General features: G+C 45.6%; 1 protein-coding gene across 2 annotated transcripts in view; it reads left to right on the forward strand.

Moving 5' to 3' along the window:
• Window positions 1-15,932, forward strand: part of CPAMD8 (C3 and PZP like alpha-2-macroglobulin domain containing 8) — a 510,164-nt gene that overhangs the window by 293,439 nt on the left and 200,793 nt on the right. The gene's annotated exons all lie outside the window — the stretch shown is intronic.

A 15,932-nucleotide genomic window follows, 5' to 3' on the forward strand; every position in this document is an offset into this window, starting at 1 on the left:
CTCACCATAGGTGACTGTGATATATATATATATATATATATATATATATATATATATATATATATATATATATATATATATATATATATATATGATTTTATATATGTAAATATATAAAATCAAGTACACTTTGTTTTGCATTTTATTGTGGTACTGTGATAGTGAGAATTTAGCTATGATGTTACCGTAGACATGTTCTTGCAGTGACATTTTGCCTTAGCTCTCCATACTTTCTTTGCATGATATCCTAGTAGTGATGATCACAGGTAATGTTCCTTCTGATTTGTTTTTTATAAATATCTTTATTGAATTTTCAGCAGTAATTAACAATAACAATAATCTAAACAACCCCCAAAACTCAACCCTTCTCAAGCATACTCTGAGCATACAGGAGATGTCCATAACAGGGAAATGTCAACTTCTTCAGTGCATCCCAGATGATGAGTACTTATCTTTTTGTATACTGATGGATAAAGTTCTTATATACATACCCCAAATTTTATGAAACGATGTAAATCGAGTAGGGGACTTCAGTGACCATGTTTTGTAGTCCAAATTAAGAAGATTAGTTTAACCTAAAATTTAAAGTGGGATCGGGCACACGTGGGCCGTTTCGCTGGGTCGCCCCCCTGTTCGGGCCCCCACCACCTCGCAGCCGCCAAGCTAAGCCCGCCTACTGACTGCATCATCGAGGGTGCCAGAGTCCTCCTTTTAAAAGTAACCTAGCTGCAGGTACTTCTCTCTCACCATCGGCTGTGCTCCCTGCCCTGTGCTGTCAGCGCTGACCTGCCGGGGTCCTGGGCTCCTGGGATCGAGCACACGTGGGCCGTTTCGCTGGATCGTCCCCCTGTTCGGGTCCCCACCTCCTCGCAGCCGCCAAGCTAAGCCCGCCTACTGACTGCATCATCGAGGGTGCCAGAGTCCTCCTTTTAAAAGTAACCTAGCTGCAGGTACTTCTCTCTCACCATCGGCTGTGCTCCCTGCCCTGTGCTGTCAGCGCTGACCTGCCGGGGTCCTGGGCTCCTGGGATCGAGCACACGTGGGCCGTTTCGCTGGATCGTCCCCCTGTTCGGGTCCCCACCTCCTCGCAGCCGCCAAGCTAAGCCCGTCTACAGACTGCATCATCGAGGGCGCCGGAGTCCTCCTTTTAAAAGTAACCTAGCTGCAGGCGTCGCTCGCCGAAGGAGCGCGACAAAGGGGCCTGCCCCTTTGTGCGCCCCTTCGTGCTGCCCTTTCTGTGTCGCCTCTGCATAACAAGTCCTACAATATCGAAACCTTTTTCAGCTGTACCTTATCCAGCCCTCCTGCCTTCCACATTTCTCACTCTCCTCTTTGTGACCTACTTACCTTTGCATTGCTGCGATTGCTGCCCTAGTCTCCAGCTGCCGCTCTGGTGCTATTAGCATCCATCCATCGGAGTCTTGGTGCCCAGCCTGAGTGTAGCCCCAGCGCCCGGCGTCCATACATGCTACACCATTGCAGCCTGGACATCCTGCTGTGAGTGCCCTCGCAACACACCTACTTTCTCCCAGCCAGTAGAAAGCTCCTTTACTTCCCTACTCCGGTTAAGCTTCTACTTTTCCTTTCCTCCCAGTAGGCCCAATGACCACACACACCATCCCCTGTATTCATTATCCCACCCACAGACTCGCTATACCTTCCTTCTCTCGCCCCTCTGCTCAGCGCAAATCTCTCCTTCCAATCATGGTCTCCCCTCTAACCCAATTCCTGGGCCTCACCTCCCTAGTTATCTTACTATTTAACTCTCAATCACTCCTCAAAAAGGCCCCCATCCTCAATGACCTCGTTATGGACTGTAACCCTAAAATCTGCACTATCACAGAATCCTGGCTCAAGAACACTGACACCGTCTTCCTAAATCAGCTTCCCAGCCATACCTAAGACATCTTCTCCATCCCTAGACCAAATAAAAGAGGTGGTGGCCTACTCCTACTAGCTAAAAAACACCTCAAACTCAAACTCCTACATATCACCACCCCCAACAGATTGGAAATCGGCCTTTTCAAATCCAAGGAGCTCCAAATCTGTCTCATATATGCTCCACCCGGCCTTTTGGAACACAACCCCTCTCCCCTTATCGAATTCATATCTGATAATCTGAATATCGACACCCCTGCTGTAATTTTAGGAGACTTTAATCTTCATGTAGATACCATCCCCCCTACATCCTCCTGTGAGACCTTCTTCAATTCCTTACATGCTCTTGGTTTCAAACAATTTATCTCCTCCCCTACTCACAAAGTAGGCCATACCCTTGATCTTATCTTTACCAATTCCTGTCTTCAATCCCCGGACTCACCCATCTGCATTTCGGTCCCATGGTCTGACCATTCCCTCATCAAGGCATTGTTTAGTATAAAAGCCCCCCCCCCCTCATTCCTACCCACACCCACAGCCACACCATCTCTTTCCATAAACACTGCTCTACAGATGAATTGATCTCTTCCTGCACCAAGTCTCTTAACAATCTAGATCTTATCAATTCTGATGCAGCTCTAGCCTCTTGGAATAACATCATCTCCTCTATAGCCAACCAATTATGCCCACTCACTAGTAAAGAGATACATCAGTCACACAGTACAAAAAAACCATGGTACACTCCTAAACTAAAAGAATTAAAAAATGACCTCAGAATCAAAGAGAGAATTTGGCGCAAAAACCCCACCACAAAACACGCGGCCACCTACGCTCCATTCCTACAGACTCTTGATTCTCCAGACCAAACGTGACTATTATGCTGCAAAAATCCATGATTACCAATACAATCCAAAAACCCTCTTTGCATACTCACCAAATCTACCCCCCCACCCATCACAGATGAAGAAGCCAGTACTAAATGTGAAGAACTTGCTCAGTTTTTCAAAAACAAAATAGCTAATATCCTCCTCCAATTCTCTCCTAACCCCATCCCAGCAAACCCCTTCCCAAAAATCCCAACACCAACCTAGTCTCCCTCGAGTTAACCTCCGCCAAAGGTATTGAATCTACTTTAAAAAGAATCAAACCCACTACTCACATCTCTGACACCATACCCACAAAAAATCTATTATCCATCCCCATGATCATCTCTAAACCCCTTGCCGATATCATCAATTGCTCTCTTGCCCATGGTAAAGTCCCAGACCCCCTTAAACTTGCTATCGTCAAGCCCCTCCTCAAAAAACCCACCCTCGACCCCTCCAATTCCTCTAACTACCGCCCCATCTCTAACCTTCCCTTCTTAGCCAAAGTTATGGAAAAGATCGTCAATTCCCAGCTCTTCGATTACCTTGAGGATCATGACATTTTCCACCCATCCCAATTTGGCTTTCGTAAATCACTCAACACAGAAAGTCTTTTACTCTCATTAACTGACACCATACTCAAAGGCATGGACCATGGACAATCCTTTATTCTTGCCCTCCTTGACATTTCCTCTGCCTTTGATAGCATCAACCACAAGATCCTCCTGGCCCGATTATCCGAAATTGGCATCACTGGCACCGCCCTACTTTGGTTCACATCCTACTTAAACAATAGAGCCTACTCTGTAAAAAATCGCCAAATCCAAATCCTCCCATATCCATCTGACCCAAGGTGTCCCCCAGGCTTCCTCCTTAGCCTCCACCCTCTTTAATATATACTTATTGCCCCTCTGCCATCTCCTCTCTGACCTCGGCCTCAAATGTTTCCTATACGCTGATGACATCCAAATCCTCATCTCGATTAATGAATCCCTTCCCAAATCCTTTAAGTTTTGGGAAAGCTGCCTCACCTCCATAAATACTCTTCTCACCAACCTCAATTTGGCCCTTAATACCTCTAAAACTGAACTCCTCATCATTTTTAATCATCATAACCATTCATCGCCCATTTTCCATGATCCCCTCCTCCCTGCTGATTCCTTCCCATCTTGTGTATGAGATCTTGGGGTCTCCATTGACAATAAATTCAATTTTAAAAAGCACATTAACACCACCCTAAAAGAAGGCTTCTTCAAGCTTCATATTCTAAAACAGCTTAAACCCATGCTCCATGTACAAGATTTCCATACAGTCCTACAAGCGACGCTACTCACTAAAATGGATTACTGCAATTCCCTACACCTAGGCCTCCCCTACTCTGCCATCAAACCCCTCCAAATGTTGCAGAATGCAATGGCCAGAATTCTGATTAATACCCGTAAAGCTGACCATATCACCCCCATTCTTAAGGAATTGCACTGGCTCCCCATCCCTGCCCGTATTATACATAAAACCCTCACAATCATTCACAAATCCCTTTACAACCATAATCTCTCCTGGCTTGATGATGCTCCCTGCTTCCGCTCATCTGACCGGCCATCTAGATCAGTTCATCAAGGAACCCTCAACACCCCTACCCTCAAAATTGCACACCTCTCTTCCACCAGGGACGAGCCATCTCCATAGCAGGCCCATCTCTCTGGAATTCTATGCCCCTCGAGCTTAGATTGGAAGTCTGCACAAAAAAATTCAAAAAAGGCTTGAAGACATGGCTCTTTAAACAAGCTTACCCGGACCTGAACCCCTCCTAACCCCTCCCCTTCCCCCCTTCCCCCCTTCCCCCCTCCCCCACCCGACTGTCTTCCCTCCAACTCATAGTTCTAGTTACTTTCTGTACATCCTGGTATCACTTGTATGATTGCACATACCCCTCGTCTTGCCCTCCGTCCTCACCCTCCTCCCCTCCCTTGCTTTTCTCCCCTTTGCCTCTGCTCACCAGTTCTGTAAATAACGCATTTAATATGCCTCCCTATTCCCCTCCCCTCCCCCCTTTAGCTACCCCACCTTCCTTTGAGTGCTGTTTCTTTTGCTACTCTGTACACAGTGCTAATTTTTGTATATTGTTTGGTTTTTGTATATTGCTACACTGTACTCAGTGCTAATTTTGTATATTGTTTGTTATTTACTGTAAAATTGTAGATAGTGCTTATTGTTAGCCATTGGACAGCCATCCATCTACCACTAGCTATTGTTCACTTGTTATTTTCTGTCCTTTTATTCTTCACTACTCTTTCTCAGAGCTTATCTTTCATCGCTGCCCCCCTCTCCCCCCCCCCCCCCCGTTTTATTGTATTTCTCTGCAGTTTTATGTAAACCGATATGATGTCCACTCGAATATTGGTATAAAAAAACGAATTAAAAAACCCAAAAAACTAATAAATAAAGTGTGTGTTTTTTGCAATACAAATCCCTTTTAATATAAACAGTAATTCAAACTTTGAACATCCCACACAATACCCAAAATACAGTGTTTGTGAGGCAGGAATTTGATTCCTCATAGCAGTAGATGTAAATTGTAAAATTTCCCTCCAACATTTTTTTATTGAGGTGCAGTTTCATAAACCATAATATATAGTTGCATTTGCAGCGAAACATTTTAAATATGATGAATTTGTGATTAAACCCATTTAGAAAGCTCTATAAAGGGAAATGACTAATCTGTTCATGATTCGTAACTGTTCTCTCATTAAATCAGATACATTTATACATCAATTCAATGTTAGCATACATATTTTCTTCCTTCTAATTCTTGAAAGGCTACTTGCGCAGAAATTTTCTTTTTTGCAGCTTTTTATGAGCTGAGTTCAAATATGTGCACTATGAATCAGTATAATGCAAATATTGGGATTTCTTGTGTGCACTATGAGAGCCATATTCAGCAGGATGTTTATTGGACAAGTTATTGAAGATTATTATATTCTGCTTTTTAGTATTTCAAAGTAGATTATATTCAGGTACTGTAGGTATTTCCCTGTCACCAGAGGGCTTACAATCTAAGGCCTGGATTTATCAAAATGCACTAAATATCACATGCGATAGGAAAAGGGGTGTGTTTTATGGTAATAGGCTGTTTATCACAAAGTGCACTATCTTAGCACTTTGCATAGGTATTAGCGCAAACTATGATAACTTTTTCGCACTTTGCAATAAGTGCCAGAATTGTTGTATTTCCTACCTACAACGGGGGGGGGGGGGGGGGGGGGGAGAGAGAGAGAGAAAGACAGAAAGAGACTAGCAATAAGGCCCTCATAGGCCCACCTAGCTACTCGAGGTGAGGTTTAGGTATTAGTGTAGGGGTTAGGGGCCACTTTGACATTCAGAGTGTGACATACGAATAGAACAGTCCACTCTTGTGAAGATTTGATGACCTTCAGAGTGAGGAAACTCAACCAAAGATGAGATTTGTGCAATGTTCTCTCAACCTAACTTGATAGACTCTCTACCTAGGTAACTTCAAACATCAAATACATTATCCTAGCAAAACTCCTGGAGAAAGCAGTAAATATCCAACTTTCTGAACACCTTGAGAAAAACAACATTCTATTCCCTTCACAATTTGGCTTTCACAAATTCTTTAGCACTGAAACCCTTCTAATCTCCCTCACCGACACACTCCTCAAAGGTATAGACAATGGCCACTCGTACATCCTAGCAATGCTAGATATCTCCTCAGCCTTCGACACCATCAGCCACAAAATTCTTTTAGTCAGACTCACTGAAATTGGCATAACTGGCACCACCCTGCTCTGGTTTAAATCCTACCTAGACAATAGACATTTCAAAGTCAAAATCGGGAACAGCGAATCTGATCTCATCATATTAACCTGCGGCGTACCCGAAGGCTCCTCTCTATCCTCCACTCTTTTCAACATCTATATGTTGCCTCTCTGCCAACTCTTATCCAATCTCGGTCTCACTCACTTCATCTACGCTGATGACGTCCAAATTCTAATCCCCATCACAGAATCCATCCCCAAATCCCTCCAAATCTGGGAAAATTGTCTCACATCAATTAATCAACTCCTAACTAAATTGAACCTCGCCCTTAATACCTCCAAAACAGAACTCCTTCTCATATCTCATAACCACTCTATTAAGCCCCCCTCTCACAACACCTCCCTTCATCCCTCACCCCTGATCACACACCAGGTAAGAGACCTAGGCATCATCCTAGACAGCCAACTTAACTTAAAAAAATTAATTAACTCCACTATGAAGGACTGCTACTACAAACTGCACGTTCTTAGAAAACGTAGACCCCTCCTCCATCTTAATGACTTCCGAACTGTCCTTCAGGCAATAATCTTCTCCAAAATTGATTACTGCAATGCCCTTCTCCTAGGCCTCCCTGCTACAACCCTTAAACCCCTTCAAATGCTACAAAACACCACTGCCAGAGTCCTCATTAACACTCGCAGAAATGATCATATCACTCCTATACTGAAAGACCTCCACTGGCTCCCAATCCCATTCAGAATTCTCTATAAGACTCTTACAATAATACACAAGACCCTTCATAACCATAATGTACACTGGCTAAACAACTCCCTCCATTTCCAAACCTCTAATAGACCCACTAGAACCGCCTACACCGGAATCTTACACATCCCCGCACCCAAACTTACCCACCTAATCTCCACCAGAGAACGAGCACTTTCCATAGCTGGAACCTGATGCCCCTGGCTGACATACAACTAGAACCCAGCACACAGATATTTAAAAAGAAATTAAAAACCTGGCTCTTCAAACAAGCTTTCACATAACTCCCCTCAAACTCCAACCTCTTCATCCAATCCAAAAACAAAACAAAACAAAACAAAAAAAAACCCCCCAACATATACTAATCCTCATGTACATAGTTTTCCTTATTTCATCTTGTTTTGAGTGCTTTGTTCTATCCCCGTTGTCCCCTCTAAACTCTCTTCTAACAATGACGTTGAATTTGTAACCATTATTTCTCATATTTTTGATGTAACTGCTTCTCCTTATTCTCTCCCACCATTTTGCTATCTGTTATCTGTAAACCGATGTGATGTGCAAGCGAACTTCGGTATAAAAAAGCTTTAAATAAATAAATAATTTGTGTAAGTCACTATTTAATACGTCCAGGGTAGTGTCTGACAAATATACTCTGTCTGCGTGAAACAAATAGGGACAGTTCTCATCAATTAGTTCATGAACGAAACTAATAGCCTGGATATATGGCTTGAATCTACCCATCCATTTATTCAGTTTTTTTCTAGTTTTTTCTATGGCTTGATGGAGTTTTTTTACCCTGCCAGACCCTTCTGGGGATAATAAAGGACCAAATGATGTACATCTCAGGAAACAAATTTGCAATGGTAATGCAGTTTTTTTTGCATTTTTTGCACAAGCTCCTTGATGTGCGTGGACACTAAATCCTTGCTGCCTAGGTGAAGAATTATTGCCCAGGGTGAATTTGCATCTTTTACATGCGCCACATGAGAGGCATCAGATGGTCCTGCCGCATCTCAAACTGTCCCATCTATATTAATGAAATTTGAGAGGCTGACATTCCCAACAGTTTCCCCCAGATGCCTCAGTTTTGCTGTTTTGTGTACCCAGTGCACAAAGGAGTGCCCAGCAATCCAGACGAAGCGCATTGTCTGACCTGTACCTGAAATAAACCACAGTACATGTTAATGTGACCCTTAAATCCATACATGAAGTAGGCCCTCCGGCCTTACATAGAGCTGATATTTTCGTGATCACCACCTGCCTGTAGACAATTATGGTATCTCACAGGAGTCATAATGCTGCTGCTGTCATTGCTGCCCCAATCAGAATGAATGCATGATGAAACCCTTAACATCCATCCCACATGCCCTCAAGCACATCTGTAGGACATAGGCAAACTGTGTCACAGCAGGTGGCCTGGGCCACCTGGCCTTTGTGTCAAGTGTGTTTTTGGCAGATGAGATCACTATTCAACATGTTCAGAACAACCAACTCACCTTTGGTCGTTTGCTCCATCTTGGACCTGTGGATGTGTACAATCACACGTCCAGGGGCCATGATCACATCCCCAACCTACAGACTGGATCTTGGTAGACTCCTAGAGGAGTGAGGCACAATAATTTGCTGATATATAGAGCTGCAAAGAAGGCCAGCAAGAATGCACACTGAAATAGGCATGTTTCAAATTTGTTAAAGTAGACCTTGGGGAGGGCTAGAAATATATTTTTAGACAAGCATGAGTGATATCTTGAATTTTTCCTGTGGATCTCACCCAACCTTGCATCATTCTCCTCACCATAAAGCTGGCTGCACGGTTCTCAAGCCCTAATGCCTTCACAAAGAAGCATATATCTGCCAGGCATGTTATTGCAGACCTGACAATGCCTTCACGCTTTCGCTACAAATTATTTCTAACCAAACATAGACACATAGAAACATGACAGCAGAAAAAGACCATATGGCCCATCCAGTCTGCCCATCTGTCCAATTAACTTAGCATTATAATTCTCATCACTTCTTTAGAGATCCCTTGTATTTATGTCATGCTTTCTTGAATTCAGATATTGTTTTTGTTTCCACCACCTCCACTGGGACGTCATTCTATGCATCCACCACCCTCTCTGTAAAGAATATTTTCTAAGATTACTCCTGAGTCTACCCCTTTTCACCCTCATCTCATGATCCCTCATTCTAGAGCTTCCTTTCTATTGAAAAAGGCTTGCCTCCTGTGCAAGGAAACCTTTTAGATATTTGAATGCCTCTATCCGGAGGATGTGGTGAAGACCAGAACTGTGAAGGACTTCAAAGGGGCATGGGATAAACACTGTGGATCCATAAAGTCAAGATGCTGCCAATGAAGAGTGGGTGACTCGCCAGAATGATGGCTACTGCCTGGAGTCAATACCCTTATTAAATAAACATACACATGCTTACTGTGACTCCAACATCGCTCTAAGCTTCAACAGCAAGAGGAAATGTGGAAAAAAGGATTTGCACTCACAAAGAGGGGAGTAGCTGGCTTGTTACGGCGGTTACTACCCCAAATCAAAAAAGCCTGATACTTCACTTTCAATGCATATACAGCATAGTTCTCTGATTCAACGGCAGGGGAGAAGAAAAACTGATACTTCACACATCCAGCAGAGCTCTCTGCTTCAACGGCAGGGGAGAAGAAAAGAGGGTTCGCACTCACAAAGCGGGGAGTAGCTGGCTTGTTACGGCGGTTACTACCCCAAACCAAATGTGCCTGATACTTCACTTTCGATACACATCCAGCATGGCTCTCTGCTTCAACAGCATGGGAGAAGACTGATACTTCACGCATATCCAGCATAGCTCCCTGCTTCAACGGCAGGGGAGAAGAAAAACAACCGATAAGGGCTGTATAACATAGTCTGGGTAAAACAAATAAGCATGGGTGTAGCTTGCTTATTGCGGCGGCTACTACCCCTAACGAATCAAGCTAGATATTTCACTTGGATGCAGCTCCATCACTGCTCTCTACATTAAAGGTGGGGGTGGAAGGAAAATAGAACCAAGAGCTAAGAGAAACAGATAAGTATGAGAGAAAAAATGTGTGAAGCTTGCTGGGCAGACTGGATGGGCCATTTGGTCTTCTTCTGCCGTCATTTCTATGTTTCTATGTTTCTATGTTTCTATCATATATCCCCCATCTCACCTTTCCTCTAGGGCAGGGGTCAGGAACCTTTTTGGCTGAGAGAGCCATAAACGCCACATATTTTAAAATGTAATTCCATGAGAGCCATACAATATGTTTAAAACTAAATACAAGTAAATGTGTGCATTTTATGTAAGATCACACTTTTAAAGTACAATAAGTCTCTGAAAATATTACACCAGGCCTTAAGACACCAATACATCTCCTATTAGGAAAACGGACCAAGTCAGGCTGCTATAGAGTCCTACACAGAAACTACACGCCAGCAGAAAACCTCACCTGAATCACGTGCTGTCCCTCACCTAACATAGAATAAAGAGACCAAAACGCATAACAAGAAGCATGCAGACAAAAACTGAATTGGAAACTGCAACAAGCCAGAGTCTCTGTATGCAGTGTAACAAAGGAAAAAAGAAACATCACACATCCTTATAAAACAAATCAAGAAATATAAAATCATCAGCAGTAAAACTGTACTAACAAAAAGAACATATTTCGAAACAGCTGATGAGTGGAATATCCAATAATTAAAAACTCATATAAAACATTTCCAGATACCAACAAAATATTTCAAAATAGCAGACACAAAGATCCAGTAATGAAAAATAATAAGGATACAAAAATTTTTTTGCTCTGCATACCTGGGAACGTTTGATATCCAGGTGTCCTGAGATTGTTCTGAATTAGCAGGAGGTGGGGTGGTTTGCTTGGAACTTTCTCCTCTCTCAGTCACATACCAGCGCTCTCTCTCACACTGGCTCTCAATGACACACCTATACACACATGCTCTCAGTCACTCACATATACAAATGTTTTTTCTCTCTCACTTATATAGGCTCTTAATTACACATTTACACACATGCTGTCTATCTTTTCACGCTTACACACACACAGGCTTTCAATCACATAAATACATGCTGTCTTTTTCTCTCACACACAGACTCTCATTCACATGCTTACAAACATGTCCTCTCTTTCTCTCATTTACACACAGGCTCTCAATCACATACTCACATGCTCCCTCACCTAAATCAGCTCTCAATCACACAGACACACATGGTCTCTCTCTCTCATTTAAACACAGGCTCTCAATCACATACTCACATGCTCCATCACCTAAACCAGCTGTCAATCAGACACAGACACACATGATCTCTCTCTTACTTATACACACAGGCTCTTAATCATACATACACATGATCTCTCTCACACACAAAGGATCTCAATCATACACACATACTCTTTCAAACAAACAGGTTTTCAATTACAAACTTACACATACAGGTTCCCAATGGTAAACTTACATTCATGCTCTCTCTCTCACAGGCAGGATCTCAATCACAGACATACTCTCTTTCACATATACAGGCTCTCAATCATTCACATACATGCAATCTCTCACTCACACACACAGGATCTCAAACACACATGCTTGCTCGCTCATTCATTCACTCTCTCTCTCCCCCTTCCCCCCCCCGGGAACTCGCCGCAGCAGCAGCCACCTCCCAACGCTAACCTCCTTCATTTTCAGCCCTCGCGGAGGCGAAGGCGGAGTCCCATCGGCCGCGGTTGAAGATTTTCATTTTCCTCCGAGCCGCGCTGCAGTCTTCTTCCCGTCGGACACTAGCGTGCCTGCGCGGGAAGACCCGCGCAGGCACCCGATGCTCTCCACTTCCTCTTCCGGGCCGCGGGAAGAAGAGAGCACCGGCGTGCTCTCTTCTTCCCGCGGCCCGGAAGAGGAAGTGGAGAGCATCGGGTGCCTGCGCGGGAAGACCCGCGCAGGCACCCGATGACTCCAGCGCTGGCACCCGGCTGACACCCGATGACTCCCGCGCAGGCACCCGGATGACTCCAGTCGGCGTGCTCTCTTCTCCTCCCCCCCGCGGCCCGGAAGAGGAAGTGGTGAGCATCGGGTGCCTGCGCGGAAGAAGAGACCACGCTAGTGTGGTCTCTTCTTCCCGCGCAGGCACCCGATGCTCTCCACTTCCTCTTCCGGGCTGCGGGGGGGAGGAGAGAAGAGAGCACGCCGGTGCCGCTGACTCCAGCTGTCCTGCCGCGTTCCGCCCGGGCTGACAGCATTTTAAGCCCGGGCGGCGGAGGACCGGGGAGCAGCTGGGTCAGCGGGGAACCGCGAAGTATGGCGACACTTGTCTGCGAGCCAGATGCAGCCCTCAAAAGAGCCATATCTGGCTCGCGAGCCATGGGTTCCCGACCCCTGCTCTAGGGTATACATGTTTAGATCTTTGTCTATCCGCATATGCTTTAGAATGAAGATTACTGATCATTTTAGTAGCCACCCTCTAGACTGACTCCATCCTGTTTATATCTTTTTGAAGGTGCAGTTTCCAGAATTGTACACAGTATTCCAAGTGAGGTCTCACCAGGGCCCTAAATAGGGGCACTATCACCTCCCTTTTTCTGCTGACTATTCCTCTCCCTATGCAGCCAAACATATTTCTGGCTTTTACAATCGCTTTAGCCACATGTTTGGCCTCCTTAAGATCATCAGATACAATTACCCCCAGATCCCGCTCTTCCTTTGTGCTCAGAAGAAATTCACCTTCAATACTATACCTTTCCCTTGAGTTTTTGCATCCTAAATACATTATTCTGCATTATTTAGCATTAAATCTTAGCTGCCAGATATTAGACCTTTCCTCAAGCTTTGGTACATTCTTCCTCATGTTTTCCACTCCTTCCTGACTGTCCACCCTGTTATAGATTGTGGTATCCCTCAGCAAAAAAACAAACCTTTTCTGACAACCCTTCCATTATGTTGTTCACAAAAATGTTGAAAAGAACCAGTCCAAGGCACACCACTGGTAACAACCTCCTCCTCAGAGAAAACTCCATTTACCACTGCCCTTTGTCACCCCCCACTCAGCCAGTTTCTAACTCACAGGCCGATACAGTAAAGCGCGGCCGCAGTTACCCCGTTTCTAACCCGCTGTGTACTCACAATTTCGCCGCGTAAGTCTAACCCGCGATTCACTATCTGTTTTTACCGATCCTTACTGCTTCTTTAACTCGACGCATATCCCTTTCCGCCCGCGGCATGTATATGTATGTAAACGATCCGATTAGCTATTCCCTCCCATACAGTAAAGTGCGCCCTGACTATCGCCTTTTTAACCTGCTATCTTGCCGCGTCTTTAACCTACTAATTTACCGCCTACCCTGACCCTTGCGTTAGTGTGGCTCACTGGTTGCTCAGCATATTCAATTTAAAGCTTTAACCTTGGTATTTAAGGCTCAGCATGATCCCATACATTCCATTGCACTGTCTGTATTCACAAGAATGTAATTATCTGATTCTACCACCAAAAGCCGCCCAGTCCCAAACCAACCCAATCCACAGAAAAAAAAATGCTTCTCGCACTTAGCCGCCCAGTCCCAAACCAACCCAATCCACAGAAAAAGAAATGCTTCTCACACTTAGCCGCCCAGTCCCAAACCAACCCAATCCACAGAAAAAAAATGCTTCTCGCACTTAGCCGTCCAGTCCCAAACCAAACCAACCCAATCCAAGCCCCAGCAGAGAGAGACGACATTTCACAGTCCCAAACATGCCATGACCTCAGACGTCCAGCCGGTCGCGGCGTGTGCGCATGCGCCTTCGCTGCCTTGCGTGCCCATATTGGACCTACAGGCATGCACGTATTCGTCTTCGCCGGCGGGGCTGCTGAAGCCGCGCTCTCTCGCCGCCCTTCTACTTCTACTGCTGCTGCTGGGGGCTTGCGTGGCCATGGCCAGGCCAGGTGAGCGGGGGCTGGGGGAAAGTTTGGGACTGTGAAATTTCGTCTCTCTCTGCTGGGGCTTGGATTGGGTTGATTTGGTTTGGGACTGGGCGGCTAAGTGCGAGAAGCATTTTTTTTTCTGTGGATTGGGTTGGTTTGGGACTGGACGGCTAAATTTCGTCTCTGCTGGGGCTTGGATTGGGTTGGTTTGGTTTGCGACTGGGCGGCTAAGTGCGAGAAGCATTTTTTTTCTGTGGATTGGGTTGGTTTGGGACTGGGCGGCTAAATTTCGTCTCTCTGCTGGGGCTTGGATTGGGTTGGTTTGGGACTGTAGGAGAGCCTCTGCAGTTGGCGCTGCTGTCATGGTTGGATCCGTTGTCAGAAAGGTTTCAGCTCCCGCTACCACTTACACAGCCAGATACAATCTCTCATGGTGGCTTGGTTGGAGCCAGTTGTCTCAGGGAGTAGACTTGGAAGTTCCGGACTGTATGGTTGTTACCACTGATCCCAGTCTCTCCAGGTGGGGAGCAATGGGTCAGGATCAGGGTCATTGGTTGGCGGATGAAGCACTGTGGTCCATAAATCGATTGGAGATGAGGGCAGTGCAGTTGGCACTGCAGGTGTTTCTACCTCGGTTGTAGGGGAAACCAGTAAGGATCTGTCAGATAATGCGACGACAGTGGCTTATATCAACCAACAGGGTGGCACCAATAGTCGGGCTCAGGAGGCCCAGGAATTAATCAGCTGGACAGAAAAACATCTGTCGATGTTAGCAGCCTCTCACATTGCCGGCAAGGAAAATGTGCAAGCAGATTTTCTCAGCCGACAACAACTGGATCCTGGAGAGAGGGAGTTGACAGAGGAAGTAATGCACCTCATCAGTCGTAGATGGGGCAGGCTGCACATCTAATGGCAACTTACCAAAATGCCAAGGCCCCGTGGTTCTTCAGTCGAAGAAGAGAGCGAGGAGCAGAAAGGGTCGATGCCTTAGTTCTGCCTTGGCTGAGGGACATTCTTCTGTATGTGCTTCCACCATGGCTGCTGGTAGGCAAAATCTTGCAGTGGATAGAGATCCTGTTGCGCCGGAGGTGGACCCTTGAGCTGAGGTGGGGTTGATGCAACCCATAGGTAGGGATCTATGGGCCCCCACTGTCGGCAGGTGAGTGGGCTGATGGACAGAGACCAGTTGGAGCTTCACCAATACCAACCCTCGTTCCCCACGGGTTTAGCCTTTGGATGCCGGGGTCAGCTGGACTTAGGTGGGCCTCTGTATGTAGTCGATGTAGAGATCGGGTTCAGCCCAGAGACAGCAGGTGAGAGATGGTACAGTCTTACACTGGACAAGATAGTGTCCTGGAGACTCGGGCGCCAAAGGAATGGAGGCAGACAGGGGGCGCCCGAGCAAGAACAGGCCGAAGCCTGAATAGACCAAGTCCAGGAAGTAAGCTGGAGAGGCGTCGAGGAACAGGCTTGAGTCAGGGCTGGCAGCAATCTGGAGGCAGTGGCAAGCAAGGCTGAGGTCTGATCATGGAGATAGTCAAGCGTAGTCAAACGATGTGGAGGTCTGGGTCTGGAGAGAGGCAACAGCGTAGTCAGGCAAAGCAGATGTCTGGGTCTGGAGATAGGCAACAGTGTAGTCAAACGATGTGGAGGTCTGGGTCTGGAGAGAGGCAACAGCGTAGCCAGGCGAAGCAGATGTCCAGGTTGGAGAGAGTCAATGGTGTGGTCAGGCAA

Source organism: Rhinatrema bivittatum, chromosome 8 (assembly GCF_901001135.1).
Source record: "Rhinatrema bivittatum chromosome 8, aRhiBiv1.1, whole genome shotgun sequence".
Classification (NCBI taxonomy): domain Eukaryota; kingdom Metazoa; phylum Chordata; class Amphibia; order Gymnophiona; family Rhinatrematidae; genus Rhinatrema; species Rhinatrema bivittatum.